General features: G+C 38.5%; 1 pseudogene across 1 annotated transcript; it reads right to left on the bottom strand.

The window, feature by feature from the left end:
• Window positions 1-1,230: 1,230 nt before the first annotated feature.
• LOC110598843 (ADP-ribosylation factor-like protein 5A pseudogene) lies at window positions 1,231-27,556 on the bottom strand (annotated as a pseudogene). The gene is made up of 6 exons (XR_013427857.1): window positions 26,444-27,556; window positions 22,980-23,052; window positions 6,811-6,922; window positions 3,771-3,826; window positions 3,089-3,139; window positions 1,231-1,590 (listed from the first exon to the last, which is right to left on the bottom strand). The product of XR_013427857.1 is annotated as an ADP-ribosylation factor-like protein 5A pseudogene (transcript).
• Between the last annotated feature and the right edge of the window lie 114 nt (window positions 27,557-27,670).

Below are 27,670 nucleotides of genomic sequence, written 5' to 3'. Positions count from 1 at the left end.
TGCATGTGAGAGATTTGCAATTCACCTGCTTTTTGATTTTTTTTAACCTTCCTAGAGCAGTGAGTTACAGTGAAATGTTTATTGCCTCAGTCATCCCCTGTGCTATCCAGCTAGGTAGGCATTGTTGTTTTCATATGACAGTGAGGAAACTGAGGTACAGAAAGATTGAACAGATCCATGTAAGGCCAGTGTCTCTGGGGTCGGGAAGAGGGCAGCCCTGCAAGGAGCAGAGAGAGCACTGAAATCCGACACTGTGGAGGCCCCAGCAGATGCATTGTGGAAAGGAGTTTTGACTGCTTTGCCTCTTGGACCAAATCCAGCCACAGGGCACTTTCCCACGTCTTGCCTTGGGGTGTCCCCGACTTAGAACCACTGGGGCCTGCTGTTTTACCTCTTTCCAGGAATGCTGTCTTTATCCTTCAAACTTCCTTTTGGTACAGTCCAGCTGTAGAAGCCACACAGAGACTCAGGAACGCAGAAGACCTTGTCTTCCAGGCCCACTCCCTGAGTTACCCTTGCAGCCACCCCTGCTCACCCAGACTCAGCATTGTGCCAGCAGCACTCACCACCGACTCCCTTGTGGCCATTAAAACAGGCTGCTTGCACTCCCGTTTACCTCCTTATGAATGGCTCTAAGTGCCTTTTAATAAACCACTCAAGAGTGCATGTACTGTTGATGTATCTACATTTTAAATCGCTATGGGAGTTACTATTAATGTTTTTAGCTATGATTCTTCCCAGTCACAAATCTGCACCAAAGAATTCTGGAATTTCAGAGCCATGTATTTGGTTTTCCATATGAAAATTTTAACTGGCTGGGCACAGTGAGGCACGCCTGTAATCCCAGCAACTCTGGAGGCTGAGACAGAAGGATCGCAAGTTCAAGGCTAGCCTCAGCAACTTAGTGAGACCCTGCCTCCAAATAAAAATAATAAAAAAGGGCTGGGGATGTAGCTCAGTGGTAAAGCACCCCTGGGTTAGATCCCCAGTACCCAAAAAACAACAAAACAAACTTTGACTGTAGTGACCAATGTTAAGTTTAAGGTCATTCATTATTCTGAGAGAGAAATGACCTTATATTTTCTAGTTTTATAAGGCAGTTAGTTTCCTAACTGAGCAGAGTTCAGAGAGAAAATCTGGATCCCTTCTTCATGATTTAGACTTTGTGGAGAGCCAAGGACCCGCTAACAGCGATTTCTTCCATCATTTTCTAGTTTGGAAACTGCAAAGTTGCTGCTAAGGACCATTTATTTATTTTTTTCCAGCATTCTTTTTATGCAGTGAAGCAAACTTGGTTATGGCCTTGTGGCATATAAAACTTGGCTTTCCACAAGAGTGAACTGAATCAGAATTTATCAAATCGTGTGGCCATGGAACTCTGACTTAAAATAATTAATAACGCAAAACTCAGAAATACTGAACGGTGTAAAAAGTGCAATGAAAGATATAAACGCTTGGTTTAGAAGCCTTTTTCCAAAATCTTGAGCCTGCTACTCCTGTTATGATGGGCTAATTGTAAGGCTTCACCAGACCAGAGAAGGAGCAGAACCCCTTGGCTGCTGCCTTTCCTCCAACTTTTCTGCCGAGAAACTGGAAAAGAGAGAATAGACATTGATAAAGGGTAGATGAGACGTTTAGCTTCATTAAACATGCTAGTCTGGATAAATGAGAGCTGAAGAGAACTGGACCATGCAGATGAAGTCAGTTTTGACAGGTAATGAACAGACCATGGAACTCACCGGCCTGGAGAGGTACCAAAGAGCAGGCTGTGATCCCTGCAATCCTGACATTTAGAATGCTGGCGGGGAACTTGTGAACTTGACAGCAAAAGTAACCAGGGAGCTAAAAAAGGCCCTGGACACCGCAGGCCCTATAGAGTTGGGTTGAGGGGCATCCGATAACCCATCGACAAAGGAGAAAAGGCCTGGGAGGTTTTATTGATTGTGGAGACCAACATGAGTCACCAGTGGGATGTGTCTGCCAAGAGCCTCTGTGATGTTCGGCTGCATTTATTAAACTGGCTTTTCTAAAAAAGAGCACTGTGACCCCTGGGGACTTAGAGCACCTGGATACATCTGGAATACTGAGTCATCCCCCATGGACAATGACAGTGATGATGATTCTCTAAACCGTGTTGTCTAAAAAAAGAGTTTCACATGACATTTATCCTAGGCAACAGGGTCTGCACGCTAATTTTGTTCTTTATTACAATGAGACCAACATTGCAGGGCTCTGAGAGACAAAGGCCATTCTCTCTATTCTTAATCAAACACCACAGCAAGGAATTTCAGGGTTTTTTTCCCCCCAACTGCTTCTCTCCTCTGCCTGAAGCTAGGACTCCTCAACTGTCTGGATAGTCCTGGGCCCTTGAGCGCGGGAGGCTTGCTTGGGGGACAGGCACTATGACCGAGGAGGGTCGGTCTCAGACATTGAAAAATAAATAAAACCTCCGTGAACTCCCCTAGTCAATTACCTCAAAGAGGAGATGTGCCCCTCCAAGCCCAGCACCCCATTTTCTAGCTCCATCTAAGGCAGATACCCTAACAATCAGAACTTCTTTAAAACCAATGGGCTGCCTTGGGAAGGAGGGAATTTTTCATCATTGGAATGATCAAGCAGAGAGTTAAGTGACCCTCTGAAAATTGATGTGGATGAAAAAAAGACTAGACAGGACAGAGCTGGGGCCCCTCCACATCCGACATAACACTCCTGCAATTAGATCACTTGCTTTTCTCTGAGAATGGGACTTCCCAAATATCTTGATTGTTTTCGTTTGGAGTTTTTAGCCCCTTATGAAATGTAATTTTAGAATTCTGAATTCATTGTAAAACCTAAAGTTCTAGAAGATGTTTATCTGTTTCTATCAGTTTCTAACACTACTGCCTCCAGTCACTGGCTATTACCATCTGAATTCACAAGAAGATTGGGCCTGCTATGTATGCTCTGTCTTTCTAGCTGTCCTGATGCATCAGAAGGGCACCACAGTGTTCCCTCTAGCTCACTCTTTAATCCCTTTTGCTTTTTTGGCAAAACAGTGAGAAAAAAAACACTTTACACAAAGCATGAACAGATTGCAATGGGAACCAACCTGTGACCGTTCCTCCTTCCTCACCTGCTCCCAGTTGGCTCAGTCCAAATCCTATTGAAACAAGAGCATGAGTTGCTGCTAATTTAGGGCAATTATAGGATTTACAAATCAAGCATATCCCCACTGGTTTCCCTAGCAACCATCTCTGCATCACACAATAAGATAACACTATTGTTCTATTTAATAGAGTCTGACATTAAGAGAAGTCCAGGCATGTAATTCACAGCAAGTATCCTGTCCCAGGTGGGCAGAAAGAGCTGTGGGCCGGGAGGCAGCAGATCTGCATTCAGGTTCAGTCTCCTGGGGTAAAATCCAAAAGAGGAACATATCTCAAGACACTAGGAACAGCGCCTCAGCAAAGCAAAGGAATTGGAGCAGCACCAGGGGCAGGGAAAATGTAGTAAAGTAAGTAAATGAAAGCAGTCGGCCCAGAACAATGGAAAGTAAGGCATCCACTTGGACAGAGTTGAAACACAGTAAGGTCGGATGCAGGGCCAGTTCCTCCAGCTATGCAAAGCCAGTCCAACTGTGCAGAGTGTGGACAGTGCTGGAAGCAGCAGGTGATCCAGCAGGTATGGGATTCTCAGGTCCTTGTGCTGCCAGGACCTAGGGAGGGCCTGAGAAGCTGGGCCAGCAGAGGCCATACCGTTCAGCTGCACAATAGGGGCTTAAGCAATCTTACCTTTAAGGTCCCTTCCAGTTCTTCTGGGTAATAGAACTTTTCTGGTGCTGAACCAACTGAAAAAATAGTCATATTTATAGTCAGATAGAGATGAATACAGCAGGTTTATTGGTGGTTGAGTTGGAACCCTTAAACTGGACATGCAACCAAATGACCTCAAAATGGCACAATTCAGACAAAGCCTGGACCCACACCTGGGGAGTACTGGGCCTGCAGAACAGATGTGCAGGGGTTGGCAGCCTGCCTCTAATCAATGAGTTCTGGAGAGCAGGAAGAAAGACATCGACCTCCAGACCCTGGGCTAGGATCCAACTCGTCTTCCCTCAGGAAAGCAAAACCAGTGCAAAAACATGTCTCCATCCTGTGCACAGCCAGCCAGAGAAAAGAGAGCATCCTCCCCCTCACCAGGAAAAACCACACCCTCCCTCAAGAAGAAGTGAAAGGGAGGTAAGGGATGGGTGGGAACCAACTTCCAAGTCCCCCAAGGAAGGCCAGTGCAATAGCCTGGCAAGCATCAAGGGGAGGGAAAATCGCTCCTCCCAACCCAGGGATGGGTGCTGAGTGGAGTACCCAAGGCACAGGGCTGGCCAGTGGCAGACACTCCCAGCCTGTCCTGGCTTCCCAGAGAGCAGGAGCTGGGTCATCCACACCTCTGTGCTCCCAGCATCTGTGAAAAGGCATGCATTGCCACTTACACACATATGTCAAGGTCCCATTGACGATTAAAATGCAAGAGTTCATGTCTGTCCAATGACAGTCACACGGAGATACTAAGTTACTGGATTTTTAAGGATATAAAAATGTTTTAAAATTTCCCAGTCTTTTCCTCTCTTTCTTTCTTTCCTCCTTCCTTCCTTTGGCTGGGGTTCAAATCCAGAGCTTCTTGTACAGTAGATGAGCCCTCTTCTACTGAACTACACCCCCAGAGTCCAGTATTTCTCACTATAACTGAGCTATAGTGTTTTACTATTTTCCTTGTAAAAGAGAGAGAGAGTGTGTGTGTGTTTATAAGCATGTGATTGTAAAGCTCTTTGCTGCCAGTCTTTCTGGACTTTCACCATGGGGATATTCACCCCCAATTCGTGGCTTTTCTAGACTTCTACAATATTTCAAAGTTTTTCATTTAGTACCCAGCACTTTAATCATGAAAGCCCTCTCCTGGACCCCATTCTCGGCACTAAACACACACTTTTTGAAGGGTCAGAGAGGGAAGACAACACACTAGAGCAAGTGGCAGGATTGGGCCTATCTTCACATCCCCAATCTCCTTGCACAGCTTCTGTGCAAGTCTTTAGGAACTGAGACTTCATATTCCATCTTTCCAGATGTCACCGTCCCTTCCACTACATCACGGGGTTTGTGGAAGAAGAACTCACCAAAATAAAACATTGCTGGGGTGCATAAACATATGGCCTCATTTCTTTGGGGAGTGAGGAAAAATAATTCTCTTATGATAGATTGCTGATGCCTGCAATAATAATAATAATAATAATAGCATCAGCAATTAACATTTACTGACCCCTGCTTTGACCCAGGCATTGTGCTGGGCGCTTTCTATTATTTCTTTTCATCTTTCCAGCAATTCATGAGGTAGTGATCATTATCATCGCCACTTTACAAATGAGGACAATGAGATTTGGAGACTTTGAATACAGTCTCACAACTAGAAAATGGCAGAGCTTTGCCAGCTCAGACAATTTAATTTTAATTTCTTGCCAAGACCTTTATTCTGGCCCCTCCATCCCCTGACCCAAATTTAGAGGCTTATTTAAAGGAAATTCACTCTGAGGTTGCATATTCTTCAAGGATTTGAGTTTATGAGACACTTGCAATGGATTTATTTTATTCTTTGTTCTCTGTACTTAGAAGAAAAATGGGAGTTTGAGGTATAAGACAATGCAGCAGTCAGGAACCAGGGGACTCAACGAACTCATCCACATGAGCTTGGTCACTAGATTTACACTCTGCCTGCAGTCTCCTGCAAAGCATAGCCAGATTTCAACATCAAAGTTTACTTTGAACTTCCAACCTGAGCAACTGAATCCCACGTCACTCAGAGACACTGCTAGGGAAAGCTGTTTTCCCTGCTAAATATTTTTTACGTGTTTGACAAATACTTCCATAATGCTTATCAGTACCTACTGTGTACTGTTCTAAGCATTTCACATACACTAACTTATCTAATCCTCCCAATAGATCTATGTAATAAATATTATAGGTATTGTTATTTTCTTGTTTATAGGCAAGAGACTGAAGTACACAGTGATTCACTCAAGGTCTTAAGGCCTGTGAGAGTGAAGCCAAGTTGAACCTAAGCAGACTGGCCCCAGAGCCCATGTTCTTGCCTCAACAGTAATTGTTTTTTATCTCATCGACGGATCAAGCATTCTTCTTTCAACTGATACTGGAATTACATCTCCCCTTTAGCAAGTGCACAAGCCCCAGAAGTTTAAGTAACAGGACTAGCCCTAACTCCATTCTGTCTGCCTGTTCCTCTTCACTTCTTCCCCCATCAGATCTGCTCTCCTGTCTATGAGTGTGTCCCTTTGTAGCTCACCAAAACATCTTTTTTAGAAGATGGTAACACATGTAAAAAAAAAAACAACAATAAAAATAACAATAAAAATAAATATAGACATGATTCAATGACACCCATTTGGAATCTTTGCAGTATACCCCAGTATACCTTTCACAGAATTTGGAAGAGAAAGTGAGGGGTGAGGGAGGCAGCCCTGTCTTAAGATAAAATAGGCCCAGGTTCTAAGCAAGGACAGCAGTGCTCATGGGAGGTGTTGGAAATTTTGGGGGATGTCGGGGAATTGACTGTTGCAACAACTGGTTGGGGTGCTATTGGGATTTGGTAGACAAGGAACGAATCTGCTAATGTTCTATAATGAGGGAGAGAGTCCCAAGGTTCAAACATCCAGTTCAAAATTTTTGTAGGTAAAAATTAGTACACCTGAGCTTAGTACCAAATTCCATTTTTCATAAAAGATACTATACATGGTTTTAATATGTACTGAATTTTTCAGGAACATACCTCTTGTGTAAATTGAAGGAGGCTTGCACTTTGTTTCATAATTTTCCCGAGGACTGTTCTCTACTTGGAGATACTCAATTATCAGTGCTGATGCCACTTCTGGTCTTTGAGTCTATGACACAGCATACCTTGTCAATTTGCATTTGCAGCTGTCAAATGTACATTGATTCTATTTATGCATGCACACAAATATGCTCATTTCACATTTATCTCAAAACTCTAAATGTAAATAAGAAGTGTCCACAATAAATATCCTTTGAGTATTGTCTTGCTTCTCTTACATACAAATGTACTCATTACAGTAGGAGAAGCATCTGCCAACTTCATCTTGTCTCTGGAGAAGCCATGCCTGAGCATTTCCAAATGGAAAAATGTCATATTTTATCAAAAAATATTTTCCATTTACTTATTTTCTACATAACAGGATACTGAATTATTTTCTAAAAATTTAGGTTACTGAAGAATTGTTTTCAGGATCTAGAAGGGAGCATTATGAATACACATTTTAAAATGGGGGTATTGCATCTGATGGGGTTGAGAACCTACAGCTGAGGCTGCAAAGGGGCAGGTTCCAGAATGTTCAAGTTGCAACTGGTAAAAACCAAGCTGGACATTTTCAAGAAGTGCAAGACTAGTTTAACATTAGAAAAACAAGGTGAAGGTAATTTGCTATGTCAACACTACAGAAGATAATAATCTCAAACATCCAAATGAATAAAAAAATCTTTAAACTTGACATCTATTCAAGAAAAACATTTTTAAATAACTGGTAATAGATAGAATGTCCTTAATTTTATAAGGTCCACCTTAAAAAAAAAACAACATTGTATTAAATGGTGAAGTGTTGAAAGCTTTCTAATCTAGGAGTAAATTGGCCATGTTCAGTTCTTCAGAGCATTTTACTGGAAATCCTGGCAAGTTCACCAATATAGAAATTAAACCAAAGGGATTAGAAATGGAAAATAAGAGATAAAACTATTATGGCTTCCAAATGTTATGTTTGTACACAGAGAAAAGTTCGTAATAATTAACAATTAAATTAACTGAAATAATAAGTGACTTCAGTAAGATTGCTGTCTATAAGGTCAAGACACAAAATCAATACTAGTAATAAAAATTAGAAAATAAAAACAGATACATTTTTTAGTAGCAACAATACCAAATACTTATGAATACACTAATAAAAAAATAGGTGGCAAGACTCTTGTATAGAAAATAATAAAATTGTCATTTTCAGGAAAATGGATGGTACTTGAATGCTTTATGTTAAGTAAAATAAGCCAAACTCAGAAAGTCAAGGATTGTATTTCCTCTCATAGGTGGAAGCTAGAAAGGAAAAATGAAAAATAAAAATTAAAAGGTGGGATAATTTCCTAAAACAGAAGGGAGATCAGTAAGGGGCCAGGAGGAGGGAGAAGAGAGGGAAAGGCAAGATCCTGGAGAAGGAAACAGATCAAATTCTATTGTTATATTGTGTGCGTGTACAAATATGTGACAATGAATCCCACTATTATGTATAATTATAAAGCATCAATAAAAATTCAGCAATGCCCTAATCAGACTTGTCTCACAGAATTATGTGCTTACACTATGAGTTATAATAATAATGTAATAGTTGATGTGACAATTTATAAGCAACATTGAGAAGACAAAGGGGAAATTATCTGTGGTTTATAATTAGTAATAAAACAATAAACTTGCCACTCCTTGGAGAAAGCCTACCTACCCAAAATTTTACGACCTAAAAACTTTGAAGACAGTAAGTAGTTCAAGGAAGACAAATCTCCTCTTCAGGCCTTGCTGGCCTTCAGGCACTGTGTCTCACCGCTGAGGTCTTGTTGGTTCATACCCTATATTTCCTTCAGGTCCCATTGATAATTTTGACTTTATCAGGGAGCAGAGAAGGAATAACTGGCTATTAAAACTGAAGCATCTCCAACAACACAGAGCCATAAGGCATTGTGATTCACCCTAAGTGTTTGCAGCCCTGGAAGATCTCTATCATGGGAGACACAGGCTGGCCAGACTCCACTGCAGGGCAACAGGCTCCTCATCCACGAGTGGAACGCTGAAATTGGGTTAACTTTTCAATCTGTGAGCACAGTTTAGTAACAGGGCAGATTCCTGCAGGCTTTTATCTTTGCTGTTGTTATACTAAAAAGAAGTAAAGGGAAAAAAGGAGGAGGAGGAAGAGAAAGGAAGGAGGATGTTCCCTTTCCTGGATTTCAAGACCCTTATCATCTTTCCCCAAGCTACATTTTCAAATATATCTCCCACTGATCACCTGGGAAGTGCCTATATTCATAAAATCAAAATTACACTGCAGTCAGGAGGAGTGGTGCATCCTTATAATATCTGCAACCAGGAAGGCGGAGGCAGGGGGATTGCTAGTTCAAGGCCAGTCTTAGCAACTTAGTGAAACCCTGCCACAAAAGAAGAAATAAAAAAGTCTAGGGATATGGCTTATTGGTGAAGAGTCCCTGATTCAATTCCAAAAAAAAAAAAATTATAAAATCCATGTGCTCCCTGCTTTCTTGTCTTCATTTTGCCCACTCATTTCCACCTGGATGAACTGACTTCACACACACAGCTAAATTTCAGCACAGCTTCCTGCAGAAACCTTTGCCTATGATTCCAGGCCTCTACAAGTGCTCTTTCCTGTGCTCTCTATTGGCTATGTGTTGACTACATTTTCCATACCCTAAGCTATAGTACATGGTCTGCAAAGGATTCATTGACCACTTACAGGTGTTGGTAGCCATGTAACAGACATTATTTGAAGATGGAAATATTGTAGTTTCACATATAGTTTTCCCTGCATGTTATAGGCCAGATACTATGTTAAATACTTTATACAAATTTCCCTGAACCCTCATAATTTTCATAGGTATGTATTACTACAGACTTGCCCAGGATTGTACTAAAGATAGCCAACTGCAAGCCCAGATCCAAACTCGGCTTTGACTCTTCAGTACAGGCTCACCACTCTGCTGCAAAGCCACTCACAGAGGTGAGAAAGGACAAGTGTCAGGGTTTGGATTAAGACAGGCCTCCAGTATAGGGAGAGAAGTTGGGAAAGGTGAGGCTGGGACTGACTACCAGAATATGGGAAAACAATGTGGGCTAGCTTCCGTGGGATTCAGACCCTCATCATTCTGATACCTCCCTTACCCCATTCTTAGAGAATAGCATTTTCCATAACTAACATAATGTATTATGCCTGATGTTCAAGCCTTACACCATGGATGCTCTTCAGCTCCTTAAATCAGGTATTCTGGAGCCACAGGCACATGCAGACTTTCTGTGGATGCTCACCTGTGCACACCTTAACCCTTTGCATACTGACCCACATCTCCAATACATCATATACATCCCCCACTGAGACTTCCAGGATTTTCTCTAATACTCCAGGATTCTATTATTATCTCCATGTCTTCTCAGCTTCAAAGTAGCAAATGAAGTATCTGCAACCCCAGGAAGTGATCAGTTTGGGCTCTGAGGTGAGATAAATAATTTTTCACATGTCATCTCCATCTTATAATTAATATGATTTGAGGCTTCTCTCATTTTTAGTATCCTCAGACTAAAATGGGGAACACGCTTTGATCTATCTACTTGGATTGGTTTAGTTGGTTAAATAAGTTAATATACAAAGAGCACTTAGCAAAATATTTAAAATCTATAAAAGCAATTGCATTTGTTAGGATCGGCTAGGTTCTGCTATGGTAACAAACACACCCCAAATTGTAATAACTCAAAATGGCAGAAGTTTATTTCTTGTGCAGGATTTTAGAGATTATTCCACCTCATCACAATGACCAGAACTCAGTCAAATAGCCTCACCTAATTCTAAGACAGTCTGGAAGTGCAGTCCAGAAATGTGACCATAAAAAGAATCTGGCTCAATAGTCCTTAGTCACCCTCTAAAAAAACTTTCCTAATGGTCATGAAAAAGCATTTTACTCTGCTTCTTATACAACACACTTGAGCTCTCCCCCAAAATCCTGTCCAGCCATAGCATCCCCCCAAAAAAAAGTCCAGGACCAATGACTGATCAGTAGTTCTGTTCATCAGGTACAGATCTGGGCTTTCTAGTCTGGTGACTTATTAATGACAGAAGAGTTATATACTCCCTGCCCCCATGCCATAATTGTACACAATTATGAAGCAAGAATAAAATAACCACAATAAAACCTTCATAAGAAAAAAAAAAAGAATGTGAAGCCCACTGTGGTCACTGGGCTTTGGCCTTTCAGGATCCCCCTGGCTGACTTTCTCCCTTCAGCTGGGGGACATCCTTGGTTAGCCCAGAATCCTGCTCCACAGGATGGTCTTCCTTACTGCTCTGGGAGGTCCTTGTTCTGTTTTTTGGAGGTTCTTCCCTGTCTATTTTCATACTTGGCCACATTGAATGTGGGCATTAGAGATTACGCTCTCCAATACACAACTTGTTTCCTTCCTGAGGTTTAAAAAAAAATTCTTGACAATACAGAATTTTCTAGACCAAGCTGATGAGTGTTTTCTTGGCAATAAAATTTCTTTAAAAATTAGTAGCCTTTTGATCTACTTGTTTTCCATAAATTTCCTGTGTTACTAATGCACTGAATCATCTTTCCTGGACATAGTCCTTAGATAGGTTTTCTATCTTTGTATAATCACCCCACACCTGTCACAAATGTAAAGTTATAGGGCACGTGGGAAGGCAGGACCCTCACTTGTCTTTATCACAAGCTGAGTCTGATGGGCTTTTCTGAATTTCTTCATCTTATATCTGCCTACTCAGCATCTAGAAGGAGTTTCTCTTCCAACTCTACTCAAAGCCCAAGGCTTCTGGATTTTCTCTCTTTCCTCTCATTTCTGTTCACCCTAGTTTTTACCCAAACACATCTCTTTCTCATTACATTTTACTAAAAGTAGCCATAACAGCAAGCACACATGATCTCTGACTGTAAAATAATTTCCTCCAGAAATATTTTTCCACAGCAAAAGGGGCTCTCTGGCCTTCTCAGTGTACAATATTTGTTTCCTCCCAAAGCGAAAGTCACATGCTTTAGTTTTCTGTTATGGGAGCTCCCACTTCAAAGAGTCAGTTTTGAACTTGGTTAGAGTAGCCTAAGCCATATTGAGGTTGCAAATAGACCCAAACTCAATAGGAAAGTAGTTTACATCTCACTTTTCTGAAGGTCTAATACAGGTTGGGGAATTCTCTTAGCAGTAATTCAGGAACCATAGCTTCTCTTGTCTTATGGTTCTGACATCTTCAATGCATGGTTCTCAGAGTGGTCTTGGAAGTTCTCTCCATTCTCACACGATGGAGCAAGGAAAAGAGAGGCTAAAGAATAGGCTGAAAAGTGGCATACTTGACTTCCATGCACAAGAATTTATTTGACCAGAACTCAATTACCCAGCTCCACCCAAAGCAAGGGAGGTTGGGAAATGCAGTCCAGTTGTGTGCCAAGAAAGAAGATACAGATTGTGAGCATCCTGCCAGTCTCTGCTATTGTTACTATAGTACTGGCCCCCAGTCCTATCGATTCTGCCTCTATATATCTCTTTAATTTTTCTTCTCTTATTTATTTCCATTAGCATTTTTATTCTTTGTCCTTTGGTAGCTTTTTAGACAGGTTAAGGGTCCCTTATTTGAAATGCTTGGGACCAGAAGCATTTCGGATTTTTTCAAATTTTGGTATATCTACATAGATATGAGATATCTTGGGGATGGGACCAAAATCTAAACATGAAATTCATTTATGTTTCTTATATACCTTGTGCATAACCTGAAAGTGATCTTATGCACAATTTTTAGTACACCTGCATTTTGACTGACACCTGTCAAACAAGGTCAGATGTGAGATTTACCCCCTTTTGGTGTCATGCCTGTGCTCTGAAAGTTTCAGTTTGGGATTTTTGGATTTCAGATTAGGGATGCTCACACTCTAAAAATATCTTTTTTTCCCCCTCCAAACTCATATCCTTCAATTTCTTTCAGACAGTTCTCAGTTATTTTTCGAAAACTCAGACTTGATCATATTACTCTCCTTACCCCAAAATGTCATTTTCTCCACATTCACACTTCCAGAAGAAACAGCAAACTCCCAACCTGGCACACAAGTTCTATATACCCAATTCTTTCACACATTAGACCTCTCCATTTCCTTTAAATCACATCCTTTCTTGTTCTGTGCTAATTCATATGCTATCACTTTGACCTCTTTCACCTCTTCAAATAACACTCATACCTTCCCTGAAGCTGTTCTTGAGTTGTGTATTGAGATAGTTCTTCCCTCCAACATTCTCATACATAGTCCTTTGTTTATCCTTCTGCTCAATTCTCACATTCTTACTGCAATATGTTAGAGTTATTCTTACCCCATGTGCAAGGACAGACTGTGTATCAATGCAGTGCAAAACCAATTGGAAAGTTACAAATATTCACACATCTCCATATTGCACAGGAAAACAAAATTAATACTTTGTGAATATTGTCAACTTAAGACTTTACCAGACCAGATTTGTTGTATAAGCTTTATGAGTCAGAAGGATACATATATGCCACTATTGATGTTGGGGAGAGAAACCTTCTTCTTGATTTTTGAATGCTTTTTGTTCATTGGAAAATATTCATTGTTAACCCTGGCTTTTGGAATTTTATTTTTAGCCTTAAAATTTGAAAGTAGAATTGTAAATGTAATACCAAAAGGTAAAAAAAGAAGAATAATGTTATAGTGAAAGAAAACACAAACCCTACACCTCAACCAGTTGGTTAAGTTTAGTATCAATAGTGATGTTGCATTAATTGTATGAATCTAGGATATGTGAGGAGAATGATATTGACCTCTGTGGTCTTCCTCCTACTACCCATTACTCCACTCTGATCATGAGAAATACATAAGACAAACCCCAATTACAACACATCCTACAAAATACTGCCCAGTAATCCTCAAAAGTGTCAAGGTCATCAAAGAAAAGGCAATTTAAAAAAAAACTGTCCCAACCAAGAGAAATCTAAGGAGACATGACCACTAAATGTAAAGTGGTATCCTGGTTGGGCTCACAAGATAGAGGATATTAGAAAAAAATGAGGAAATATGAATAAAGTATAAATTTGAGTTAATAATCATGTATCTATAATGGTGAATTAATGGTGAACAATGTACAACAATAATGTGTTAATAATAAGGGTCACTGGGTGTGGGGTATGCCAGATTTCTCTATATTTTCTGTGCAATAATTTTGTGAATCTAAAACCATTATAAAATATTTTTAAAGCAGGCTTACAGGGTTTAATTTTACTAGTATAAAGAGGATTTTGCTTTAAAACAGTGAAATGAGGATCATATAACATTATGTTCCAAAATAACTTCCAGAGATTTGCTATGATGACACAATGTGAGTATTTACAGTGACAACACCATGCATACAGAAACAATCAAGAGAGAACAGATTTGAAGACTCAACTCTTTTACTTAAAAGAAGAGCGAAATTTGCCTCTTGTTTTCAGGGGGATAATTATTTTTAGTCTTTAATAATTCTCCCTCACTTTCAAGGCAGCTCTTTCCAATCATTTTAATAAACTATTGTGGCTGAGAAAGAACTGGAGTAGAGGATAGAAGTGCTGAGAAGAAAGGTTTTTTTCTTTGCCTGGCAGGTCATGTTCACCTTTAGGGAAGTCAAAGGTGAAAGTTCTCATTCAGCAAATATTTATTGTTTACCTACTATATACCAAAAGGTTGATAAAGTTTCTAAAATGAAATGAATCATTTATGGAAGCTTCCCTTATTATTGTTTCTCTCTCTCTCTCTCTCTCTCTCTCTCTCTCTCTCTCTCTCTCTCTCTCTCACACACACACACACACACACACACACACACACACACACACGTGATTTATTTAAGAATATATGTATATTCTGCTTAGCTGATGATCTTTCTTGGCCTCCCACTGACAACTTTCCTAATGTGTTTACGTGTATATGATATTATACATATGCCTTCCTGCAACACATGTGTAATATGGTTTAGAGGCCTTGCAGCATAGCCCATTTTCTTACTTCTCAGTAACCACGTTTTTAACTCCTATTCATGTTGGTATGTGAACATCTAATCTTCTAATTGCTACATGATGCTGCTCTAACATAAGCACCCTACAAAGATCCTCCCCTGCTGCTGGACTCTTCTCCCATTCAATCCTGCTCAATGAGAGAGCAGCTTCAGTTAGTTGGTGCATTCCCTTGAGTCCAGGGCAGAAGTATTCACTTAAATATACCTGATCATTAAAAAAAAATTTTTTTTCCCAAAGGATTCTGGCTAATTTAATTATGAAGATTATGTTGGCAACTTATTCAAAACTATAATTAGTGCTACACTATTCCCAAGGATATATGATTTTTTATTCCCATGGAATCATTTTACCCTTGACCCCAGAGGACTCTGCCAACTCCATCATTAAAATCCCTATAGGATTTCTGAGCATTAATGATGTCTCAAGATGCACACCTATGCAAGAATGCCAGGTAGAGGGGCTGGGATAGCAGGAGAAGGGCCTTGCCCCAGTTCTGTGTCTGGTTGGCGGACCTCCCTGAGCAGATCCTAACCTCCTTCTGTGGCTGGCTGGGGAGAATAAATGCTGAAGTCATTCTCCCCAGGTTTGACTCCCAGCTCTGCAATTTTCTCACTTTGTAACCTTGGGCAAATTACTCACCTAGGAAATGAGGTAATTAGACCACAGATGAATTCTAGGATGGATTCCAACTCAACTACTGTTTCATTCATAGATGCTTTTCTGGCTCTGTGCCTTTTTGGCATCATTCTTTTGTCTGGAATGCCTTCCCCCAGTGTCCTCTACTTGGAAGGTTCTCTCCAGATGGCATGGCATGTTCTCTATGAAGCTTTTCCTCATCCCTCCAACTGTCCACCACCAAATGGGGAGATATCTCTCAATTCGCTTCTTTTCATTACAAAAGGTGTATCTGATTGGTCAATGGTGATGTGGAACCTGCTTTATTATGTAAGAAGACTAAATGCCACATACAAAGTTAAAGACTTATTTGTGAAAAATAAAGCTGAAGTTAATAATAAAAAGGGAGAATACGTTTGTGGCCAGCACAGGGAAATTTTACCAAAGTTGTGTCTACCTGGGGGAACAGCAATGAACCAACACCAGCACTCCATAGCTAAGAAAGAACTGGAGTAGAGGGCAGAAGAGTTGAGAAGAAAAGTCTTTTCTTTGCCTTGAAACTATTCTTAAGCCCAGGAACTCAGGGCCACTAAAAAACTGAGATATAAACACAAGATTCTAGGATTTTTGTTCCCTCTCCTATACCCTGCTGCCTAATTAATAACAGTGTATTATAGCACTAAATGCGATTTTAAAGCATTTCTTAAGGAAACACACAGCAAACAGCAAGGAAAAGCAAACAACAACAACAAAAAAAAAACCAAGGGTGCTAGAGGTCCTCTGGTACCTACAGCCATAAACATTAAACACAACCTCAGGCATAGCCAAATAAACACATAATTTCATACTAAACCTATTGCCTTAGTTTCAGTTACTCAATATATTTTATCCGGCTTTCAACAACAACAACAGCAACAATATGCAAGGCACACTAAAAGACAAGAAAAAACATAATCTGAAGAAATGAAGCAAACATCAGAACCAGATTCAAATGTGATACAGTTTTGGGGGATTATCAGATAGGGAGTTCAAAAAATATGGTTAATATGTCAAAGGCTCTAGTGGAAAAAACAGATGATATTCAAGAATAGAAGGATAATACAAGCAGTGAGATCAAGATTCTAAGAAAAAATAAAAAAGGAAATGCTAGAAATAAAACATACTATAATAAAAACAAGAAAAAACCATTGCAGACCAACACCACTTATGATCATAGATGACAAAATCCTCAATAAAATAATAACGATTGAGTCCAACAATAAGAAAAACAATTATACACCACAGCCAAATAGGATCTATCACAAGTATGTAAGGCAGAATTAAATTTAGGAAACAATCAATTAAATCTACTCTATCAACAGGTTAAAGGAGAAAATCATATTATCATAACAACCGATTTAACAAAAATATTTGATAGAATCCATGAATCATGGTGATTTGTGAGAAAACAGAAGCACTCAGCCAACTACGTATAAAAGAAATTTCTTCAGTTTGATTCTTTAAAAATCTATACCTAATGACATATTTATGGGTGAGAACCTAGATTTTTTTTCCCTCTAAAATATGGAGTAGGATAAGGATGTTCTTCTTACTCTCTCCTAGTCAATATTGGTATACACACTGGGAAGGAAGAACTGAAACTGATTTTTTTGTAGATGACATAGATAACATGATTGTCTCTGTAGGAAATTCCAAAGAACTAACTAACATAAATCTCCATAAAACTAATAATTGACTTTAGCAAGGTCACAGGATACAAAATTAATGTGCAAAATCAATTTTTCCCTTATATTAATAATGAACAATTATAAATTAAAATTAATAACTATCATTCACATTAGCATCAAAATATTTTGGTATATTTGACATAGCTAGGTATAAATCTAACAAAATGTATAGTATCTCCATACACCGAACTACAAAACTTTGATGGCAGAAGTTAAAGAGGATTTTAAGAAAAAGGAGAGGCATTCTATGGCATTTCAAGTTCATGAACTAGAAGACTCAATATTGTTAAAATGTCAATTCTTTCCACTAGATATGTAGATTCAACATGTCCAAATCAAAATATGAGAAATTTTGGAGATATCAAGAAATTGATTCTCCAGTTTACATGGAAGAACAAAACAAAAACAGACATAGTATATCACAGTGAATCTCTACATCATGTACATCTACAGGACTGGGATCCTTATTAGAATAAGATATAGTCCACATTTGTATAAATATTTGAAAATAAACTCTATTGGAATGTATAACCAAAAAGGACAAATAAAATAAAGAAAAAAACAGATGTAAAGAACAAAGTTGACATTATGCATTAATCAATGTAATTGTTATAATAATTACATAAAATGATCATCACCATATACACATTAAATATAGAAAGTCTTACTATACAGCTAAAGTGATAGACACAGAATGGTACTAACAAAAGAAAATGGATAAATAAATCAATGCAACAGAATAATGAATCTAAAAATAAACACAAATAGGCAACTGATCTTTGACAAAGAAGCAAAGACAATTTAGTGCAAAACATAGTTTTTCAATAAATTTTGCTAGAACATTTGGATATCCACATTTTTAAAAAAAATCCAGTGAATACAGACACAGATCTCACATTCTTCTCTCTCTCTCTCTCTCTCTCTCTCTCTCTCTCTCTCTCTCTCTCTCTCTCACACACACACACACACACATACACACACACACAGTCACACACACACACACACACATACACACACTCACCTCTTAATATGAATCAAAGACAGACTTAACTTCAAAACTATGAAAATCTTAGAAAATAACAGGAAAAAATCCAGGTGAGTGTTGGCAATTAAATTTTAGACGCAACTCCAAAATATAATTCATGAAAGAAAAATGTGGTGAACTGGACTTTATTAAAATTAAAAACTCCAGCCTGTGAAATAGAAGGTTAAGAGAATGAAAAGCAAATCACAAACTGGGATAAAAATATTTGCAAAGCACACTTTGATAAATGACTTATACCTAAAAATATACAAGTAATTGTTAAAACTTGGTAATAAGAAAATAAACAACTAAACTAAAAATGGAGAAAAATATCTGAAGAGACACTTCACCAAAAAATAAATAAATAACATACACTACCAAATAAGCGTAAGAAGAGATGTTGCACATTACACATAATTAAGAATTTCCAAAATTAAAACGATGTTGCATTACACACCTCTTCAAATCACTACAATTTAAAAGATAATACTAAGGATTGAGAGAATGGAGAGCAAGAGGAACCTCTTACTCATTGCTGATGGGAGTGCAAAAGAGTATAGCCAAATCTGAAGATAGTATGGCAGTTTCTTATAAAAACTCAACATGCTCTTATCATATAATCCAATAATCACTATTCTAGGTATTTACCTAATTGAATTGAAAAGACATCCACACAAAAAACTGCACATGAATGTTTGCTGTGGCATTATGCATAATTGTCCAAAACTAGAAACAATCAGGATGTCCTTGAATAGGTGAATGGATAAGCAAATAGTAATAAATCCTTAAAATGTAAAGATTTTAAGGATGAATAAACCGTCAAGCCACAGAGTATCAGAGAATGTAAATGCATATTGCCAAGTGGAAAAGCCTGTCAATAAAGGCTATTTGACATTCTTGAAGAGACAAAAACTATACACACAGTATAAAGATCAGCTATTGTCAGGGGTTTGGGGATAAAGTGGAGGAACAAATGGGTAGAAGATATTAAATTGAATTGTTTGGCTTAAAAATGTATCCATACATTTTTTTTTGTCTAAAAGTGAACTGCAACGTAACTTGATGTATAAACAGCAGCCTACTCTTATAACAAGTAGCCAGAGATTCAGCCAATCACCAATGGCTAACTTTTGAAACTACATTCAAATAAGGCAGATGCAACTTATAACCAGTTGTACTGTCTCTGTATGTCACCTCCATTTTCTGTACTATGGCTATAACTATAACCTGCCCATATGGTTAGATGGGGCATTCTGAACTATTTTTGGTTCAGGCTGCAGCCCAATTCTAGAACTGCAAAAAAAAACAATTAAGATCCACAAAACAATAAACACACACACACCCCAAAACTAACTAAATAAATAAATCTATCTATCTGCATAATAGGGGTTAGGGATTTAGCTCACTCACACAAGCTAGGCATGTGCTCTACCAGTAAGCTACACACCCTGCCCAGAGTAATCATGAATTAAAAAAAAAAATTAGACCAATTGCAATAGAGGAATATCCTACTATGCATTTAACTCTTGCCAAGCAGGTTCAAGGTCCTGAGCAAAGTTCTCCATCTTGAGGGGAAAAAATCCACAAGACTAGATTTGCTATAATTTGGTCTTATTAGAAATCCCAGATTTTTTTTAAAAAAAATATTTTTTAGTTGCCCATGGACCTTTATTTTATTTTATATGCAGTGCTGAGAATCAAACCTCACACATGCTAGGCAAAAACTCTATCTCTGAGTCACAACTCCCACCCTGCCAAGAAGGTGTTTAAAGCAGTAAAATTATTGTTTGATACTGTAATAGATACATGACACTAATTCTTTTATCAAAACATACAGAATTTTACAACATAATGAGGGAAACTTAATGTAGGCAACTAAGGAGGTTGAGGAATTATAGAAAGAATGCAGACTGTAATAATGAAATGAGCTAAGACCTGTACACATCTGGACATAAATTCATTAAATAACAAAGTTCTCAAGTTCTCTTCCAGGAAAAGCCTCCAGGCCTTTCACTGTTTCTTACAATTTGGAACTGGCTTTTCAAGAATGAGAGCCGAAGAATCCAGACCAGCTGACAATGACATCACAAGTTCAAAATCCCCAGGGCAGAACACAACTCCTCCCAGAAAGGACATGCCACCTGTGAAGAGGTATGCCATCCAGTAAACAAATAACTTCTCTCTCCCTTCTCCCTTCCTATAAATTCCCTCACTGCCAACTGATCAGGAAGGCAAATCTGGCTTATAGCTCCTGGCCTCCTTGCCCACTGGCTATGCAATAAAACCTTTTCTTTTTGAAAAAAAAAATTGTGTCATAATATTGATTTCTATGCAGGTTGGGTAGTGATTTCTTGCTCAATAACAACAAGAGAATCTGTTTCATAATCTCACTGAAGTGGGGTTATGTAACATACTGACCTAAGTAACTTTGGAAATAAATAGAGTATGTAAGACAACCTCAAAGGAACTGTGTACTAACTCTGTAATCTAGTTGATAAGGATGTTTACCATGAACACACAGTTAACAATTTTGAATATTTTGTATTTACGTATGTGTGTGCACGTATGTATGTATGAATATATATATATATATATATATATATATACACACACACACACACACACACACTCAGGCACATGCATAACACACAAACATGCACATATGCATCCGTACATACACACAGGTACATACACACATACATCCATGCACATACATACATACACACACACACACACATGCACATGGACAATTGCACACATGTGGCAGAAGGCAGGAACCCAGTTTCTCACTGTTGGAATGGAAATTTTCCAATGAGCAAGGGAAGGAGGCTAGAATATTCTATATGATAATGGATTAGGGTTGACTATATCAGTAAGAATGCAGATTTACCTTAAAACAGATGTAGGTAAAAATATTTATAGACATTTGTATATACAGGGCCCTGTGAGCTGAGAAGGCCTAAAAGCAATGGTTTCCCAATAGCCAATTCCCAATATTTTTAAAATAATATTTTTAAACATGTCATTGCACCCAGAAAAATGCCTGATTCTAGAACTGTGGTAGGAAATATACAAGATGAATCTGGAGCACCTGACAGTACCAGAAAGAAAGGGGGAAAAAACCCTCCAACCTGCTAATGAGAATATGTCAAAGGGAAAAAAGAGAGAGAGAGAGAGAGAATATGAATATGTCAACGGAGCAGGTGTCAGCTGAAAGGACTCCCAAAGGCCAAAGCTGGAACGATTTGAACAAATCATTACCCACGAATAAAGTAGTACTGATAATAACCCAAAGTATAAAATAGGTAGCCATAAATCTATGCTAACATATCAAATGGTTGAATAAATTAATAAATGAAAGAGGAAATAAATCTTTAATGCAGTAGAATTCCAAATTATTTTTACAACTTTTATGTAGAAACTCTGCCCTCAAAGAAAGTAGAGCATAAACTCTTACTCTTAAAGTGGGTTGCAATTAGTGACATCCTTCCAAATAGTATGGAAAGCAGGAAAAAGTCTAATTTAAAAGTGGGAGAAACTGGTGAACACCTCAGCTGGGTGGTCAAGATCAACATTAACAGCAATAAATCATGTTGATAATACATACTCTGAATATGGTAGAATTAAGATAGCAATTCACCTCTGAGATCTTCTTCCCAAAGACTCACAACCCCAGTCTAATTATGTTTTTGTTTGTTTGTTTTGTTTTGTTTTGTTTCTTTGAAGTACTGAGGAAGGAACCCAGTGACTCACACAAGCTAGGCATGTGCTTTACCAGCGAGCTACACACCCAAGCCCAGAGTAATCATGAATTTAAAAAAAAAAATCAGACGAATTGCAATAGAAAAATATCCTACTATGCATTTAACTCTGCTCCCCAGAACTGTCAAAAATCATCATAAAACAAGGAAAACCTGAGAAATGGTCATAGTCGAGAGAAGCCTGTAAAGACATGACAACTAAATGTAATAGTTGTAATAGTTGGGATGCCTCGACAGAAAAGGGACATTAGGCAAAAATTCAGGAAATGTAAATAAACCATGGACTTAAGTTAATTTAAAAAAAATAAAATCTAAGAAAAAAGATAACCAGCACATGTACTATATGTACTGGGCACTATTGTGTCTTCCATAAGTTAATACTGTTTGTCCTCATAATCCTATGAAGTAATACCTTTTATTATTAGGATAAAAGGGACTTGAGTATATTTAAAAGCTAAGAGGAAGAATCTGAGAGTGAGAAGTCAAAGCCATGGTTTGGAGAGGGGAGGACTCATCATACATGTCCTAAAGGAGTAGTCTCAGGTTTCCCTTTGCATCAAGTTCACCTGAGGGGTATTAAGATGCAGACCCCCATGTCCTCCTTCCAGATCCTGATTTAGAAGATGTGGCTGGTTATGTTTAACAAGTATCACAAGTGATTTCAATCCAGGTGGTCCCTAGTACCACAGGCTGAAAAACAATCCAGGGCTCCAGACGACGGTGTTAGCTTTGGATGGAGGGAGGAAAGAAATGAAGCAGGAGGATGTATGTGGTGAGTTACATTTAATGGTGTCATTTCTGTATGAATGGGAGGTGATACCTCTATTAGCAAGGAGCTATTTATAGCAGCAAGGTACTAGGAAAAAGCAGACAGGTTGGGAACAGAGGTGGAAAGAATGGAAAATATGCTTTAACAGAATAAAGGAGGGGGTTCTTAAGCTACCCTGATCCCAGAAATTGAATATTGTAAAGAATATACTTACCTCTTTGTGAAGGATAGGAAAGACAACTGCCATTATTTTTCTACACAGCTTAAAACGAAAGAATAGGAAGAACCTGATGGGAAATAGAAAGAAAACAGACTCCCAAAATTATAATTGTGAAGGTTCAAGGTGACCCAGAAGTGTCCACGAGAAAGCAGTCCAGTGTGCAATGCTCAAGGTTAGACCTCCTGGCCTTTGTTAACTTCTCTATGTCCAGTCTTCGCCGTAAAATAGAGATAGTAATAATCTCTACCTCATGGGAGCATAATACAATCTAAACAGTTAACATATGTAAAATTATAAAAGCAATGCTTGGCTTATGGCCCACATGCCAGGAAACATTAGCCCATTCATATTCCATAAGCAAACCCTGCTTGAATATTGTGCTCTAACCTTCCTGAAGTGCTTTCACACACATAACTCAAATTTCAAACACAGACACTTTTATCCCCATTTTACAGAAAAAAGAAAGAATGTACAAGGAAATTCCTTTCAAGGTCTTACCATTAGTATGTGACCAGACAGAAACTGGAGACTAGTTCCCCAAATGACAGCTACATTTTCTGGGTGTTTAATACGTGCCAGGTATTGACAATGAATATGTTTTCTTAATACATCAGCACTTGCCAAGTATAATGCCTATTAGCAGTCAAGGCAATTGCCGGTGTTAACGGTCAAACTGTGAAAAGCTGGTGGAACCAGGCCTGTATTGGAAGCCACGCTCTCCTTCAGCAACTTCCACACTCCAGATGAAATGAATGTGAGTTTCCCCGCACCATTATGGCTGTCTCAAAGCGCTGCACACTGGCACTTGCTACACTTACTACAATCTATGAGGGAATCAGAGATAAATGAATCTCAGTGCTACCCAAGAAAGGCTCACAGCTTTGTGGGAAAAATAATGACACACATAGTTGCAATGCAGGGTGAAAAGGCACAGTGGGAGCGCAGGAGGATTTATTCCAGCTGCGGGTGCTATTTTGGAGGTCAGCCTTTTAGAATAGCAGCACAGATGTGTGTGGATGGAAGGTTGGGGACAAAGAAGGGAAGAGGCGGCAGGAATGGCATGAACTTAGGTGGAGAAGAAGACATGGGAAACTCCCAGAAATATCCAACTACTAAACAAGTATGTGCAGAAGTTTATGGAAGGTAAGATTGGAAAGGGATGGTGGAATGGATTTGTGGGGAGCTGGGATTAGGAAACTAAAGAGTTGGAACTTTAATTCAGTAGGTAGTGGGGAACCATCAAAGTTGGGTTATTTTTTTTTTTCTAAGTGCTCTTAAAATTAAACTTTTTTAAAAAAAATTTTTAGATCATTGAAAATACACAGTTATAAAATTAATACAAAGAGACCCCTGGTAACTTCAATACTTTTAGTATTGACTAAAAAACTATAGTAAATATCACAATCAGGATGTCAACATTTATCTACTGATCTTACTCAGATTTCCCAAGTTTTACCTTTACTCATTTGTAAATGTATTTACTACTATGGAATTTTACCATAAATAAAGGCTTGTGTATATACAACTACAGCCAAAATACACAACAGTTTTATCATCATAAGAATCTCTCATGTTGTGCTTTTACAAAGATATACACCTCATCCCATGCCCCCATCCTTACCTCTCAGCCTTGGCAACTACTAGTGTATCTATCATTTCTATGATTTTGTCATTTCAAAAATGTAACATAAGCAAAATCATATATTAAATAATATTTGGGGGGAGGGACTAGGGATTGAACCCAGGGATGCTTTGCCACAGAACTACATCCCCAGCCCTTTTTATTTTATGAGTTAGGGTCTTGCTAAGTCACTGAGGGTATCACTAAATTGCTGTGGCTGGCTTTACACTCATGATCCTTTTGCCTAAGTCTCCTGAGACACTGGGATTACAGGTGTGTACCACCATGCCAGGCTGTAGTATATAATAATTTGTTATGGCTTTTTACCCATAATTCTCTTTTTAAGATTTTCTAAGTTGTTTCATAAATATTTTTCCCCTGAGTAGACTTCTAAAATATTAATAAACCATGGTTTGTTTTACCATTCACTCATAAAAGGATGACCAAATTGTTTTCAGTATTAGACTACTATGAATTAAACTGCTAAAAATATTTGTACACAAATTCACACTAAAAAATTTTATTTTGTATAATGTAATAATGTATAATGTAATGTGTAATGTGCAAAAAAATTGCATGTGATTTCTGTGTGAATATAAGTCTTTACTCTTTGGGGTTAAATAAGAGTATAATTCCTGGATTGTATATTTAGCATGTTTAGTTTTATCATATAGTGTTTTTTCTATAGTGGCTCTTTTTACTTTCCCTAGAAATGTATAGGTGATTCAAATTCTCCAAATTTTTTTTTACCAGCTTTGATGTTATCACTATTTTTTTTTATTTTAGCCATTTTGATGGGGTGTAGCAAATATCTGTGTGTGTGTATTTAGTAATTTAGAATTCACTTTTGTAAAAACATGTTGACAAATATTAAATGTTATATTTGCATTTTGAACATTTTAACATATGTAAAACACAAAAGAACCAGTATTAATACTGGCACAAACTTAGATGTTGACAATTATATATTTTATAGAAAGGAACTTTCAAAGTTTTATCAATGCTTACAACATATACTATTATTTCTTACCAAAATCTTCATGAAACTTAAAAGACTGGCATTAAACAATAGTTATTTCTTTTTTTGACTATTCTAAAACATGCTAGTTTGGTTTAATCTTCAAACTTTCAGGACATGAAAGATACACAAAATAGAGTATTTTGGTCATAGCAATGGGGAAAAAACTTGACTTAGACAGTATACAATGTCAAGCTTTATCCTGTTTCTTTTTTCTTTTTTTTTTCTTTTTTTTTATTGATTGTTCAAAACATTACAGAGCTCATGATATATCATCTTTCATACATTTGACTCAATTGGGTTTTGAACTCCCATTTTTACCCCAAATACAGATTGCAGAATCACATCTGTTACATACTCACATTTTTACATAATAGCATATTAGTGACTGTTGTATTCTGCTACCTTTCCTATCCCCTACTATCCCCCCCTTCTCTTTTTTCTTTTTTAAGCAGCCCAACGATGGGGGCAGGGGTGTTAGTACAATACAGAAAATATAGGGAGTACAAAATGGCAGTTAACATTAATGTCTCTAATTATCTCATTAGGGTAGTAACTAAGAATATTATTAATTTTTGCATTATTTGCTTTTCTTTAAAATGTGAATCAAAGCCATTTCCTTGAACTTGAGGTGTAAACAATACACAATCTTAAGCAAATTATTTTTTTGTGAGTAACATCATATTTTAAAATATTGGAAACTATCTGTGCTGAATTGTATTTTGACTTATATAAAAAGGCAAGAACATTCAACAGGAAGGGTTGAACTATAATAAAGCTCTTAAAGTTCAAAACATCTGCTTCCCCCTTTGTACTTACCACAGGCTCTACAAGGTCCTAGGGGACTCACGACAGGGAAAAATGTCAATCACAGCTTTAACAATGAATGTACTTTGGAAGAAACTAAGGAGAAAACAAATTGGAAGGTGAGACTTCATCTTTGTTTTCAAATAAGTGGCCTGAATTTTTCTTCTTATAGAAAAAAAATTAAAGCACCTTATAAATGTATCTAAACAATTAATTTTTGCAGCTTTCAGGTTTAGTCCAGCACTTTGTTTATGCAAAATCTATGAGAAGCCATCATAAAAATTATCTAATCTCAAATCGTGACATCATCCATTCAAGTCCTTGGCATAATCCCTCACCATTAAGAGCAGAGCATGCCTGGATTTGCCACTGGTCAATAGAAGTTATCTTCAAAATCTGGCAGATTACGGCTAGTCATACATCTTGTTTGTAATAAAAAAAAATCAGCAATCAGGCTTTCCGTAGTCCTCATGCCCTAACATATTGTACAGTTGTCTAGTCATAGAATTCTCTTCCTGGGTGTGTACTTTCCTTGTTAATGTGTTTCAGGAAGAAGGAAGAGATTCTTGGCCACCAATATCCCACGTTAGGAAATATGCATTATTTAATCACGATCTCTTCTACTTATTTCCTATTGTAGAGGCTGCATATACAATTTCATTCATAGAAAATTGATAAAGGATGGTAGTTTTCTTTGCAATATCCAACCGAGCAATGATAACTTTGTGCTCCTAAATGTTTGCACCATCTGTATCCTGGTAAAGAGAATTTCCATTCTCAGGCGGCAAACCCCCTTCAGCCTTCCGGGGTCGCCTGGCTTCTCTTGGCTCAGGCTGAGAGGAAGAGGGACGTGCTGGAGCCTCCAAGCTTCTGCCTCTGCGGTTTCTGCAGCCCCTAGGTTGGCGGTCGGCCACCTTCCAGGAAACCAGAGGGAAACTCGGGATCCTGCCATTGCCGCGCGACCACCACCCCACCGGTTACACGGCTCACTGCGGCACACTGCAACCCACCTCTGCCACCCACGCGCAGCCGCGCGCGGCAATCCCACTACGGTCCTCTGCACCTGCAGCGAAGACGCAGCCCCCAGTGGCTGCAGCACGCGGCGCTCCCACCCCACCCCCCATCCTTGCCGCCGCCGCCGCCGCTGCAGCTGCCGCGCGCGTAACCGCCACCGCCTTGCCCCGCAGCTGCTGTGCCTGCCGCCCTGCCGCCCAGTCGCCCTGCTGCAGCCGCTGCACG

This window comes from Ictidomys tridecemlineatus, chromosome 11 (assembly GCF_052094955.1).
Source record: "Ictidomys tridecemlineatus isolate mIctTri1 chromosome 11, mIctTri1.hap1, whole genome shotgun sequence".
NCBI classification, from domain to species: Eukaryota; Metazoa; Chordata; class Mammalia; order Rodentia; family Sciuridae; genus Ictidomys; species Ictidomys tridecemlineatus.
The sequence above is the reverse complement of the archived record's forward strand: the minus strand, read 5'-3'. Positions and strand labels throughout refer to the sequence as shown.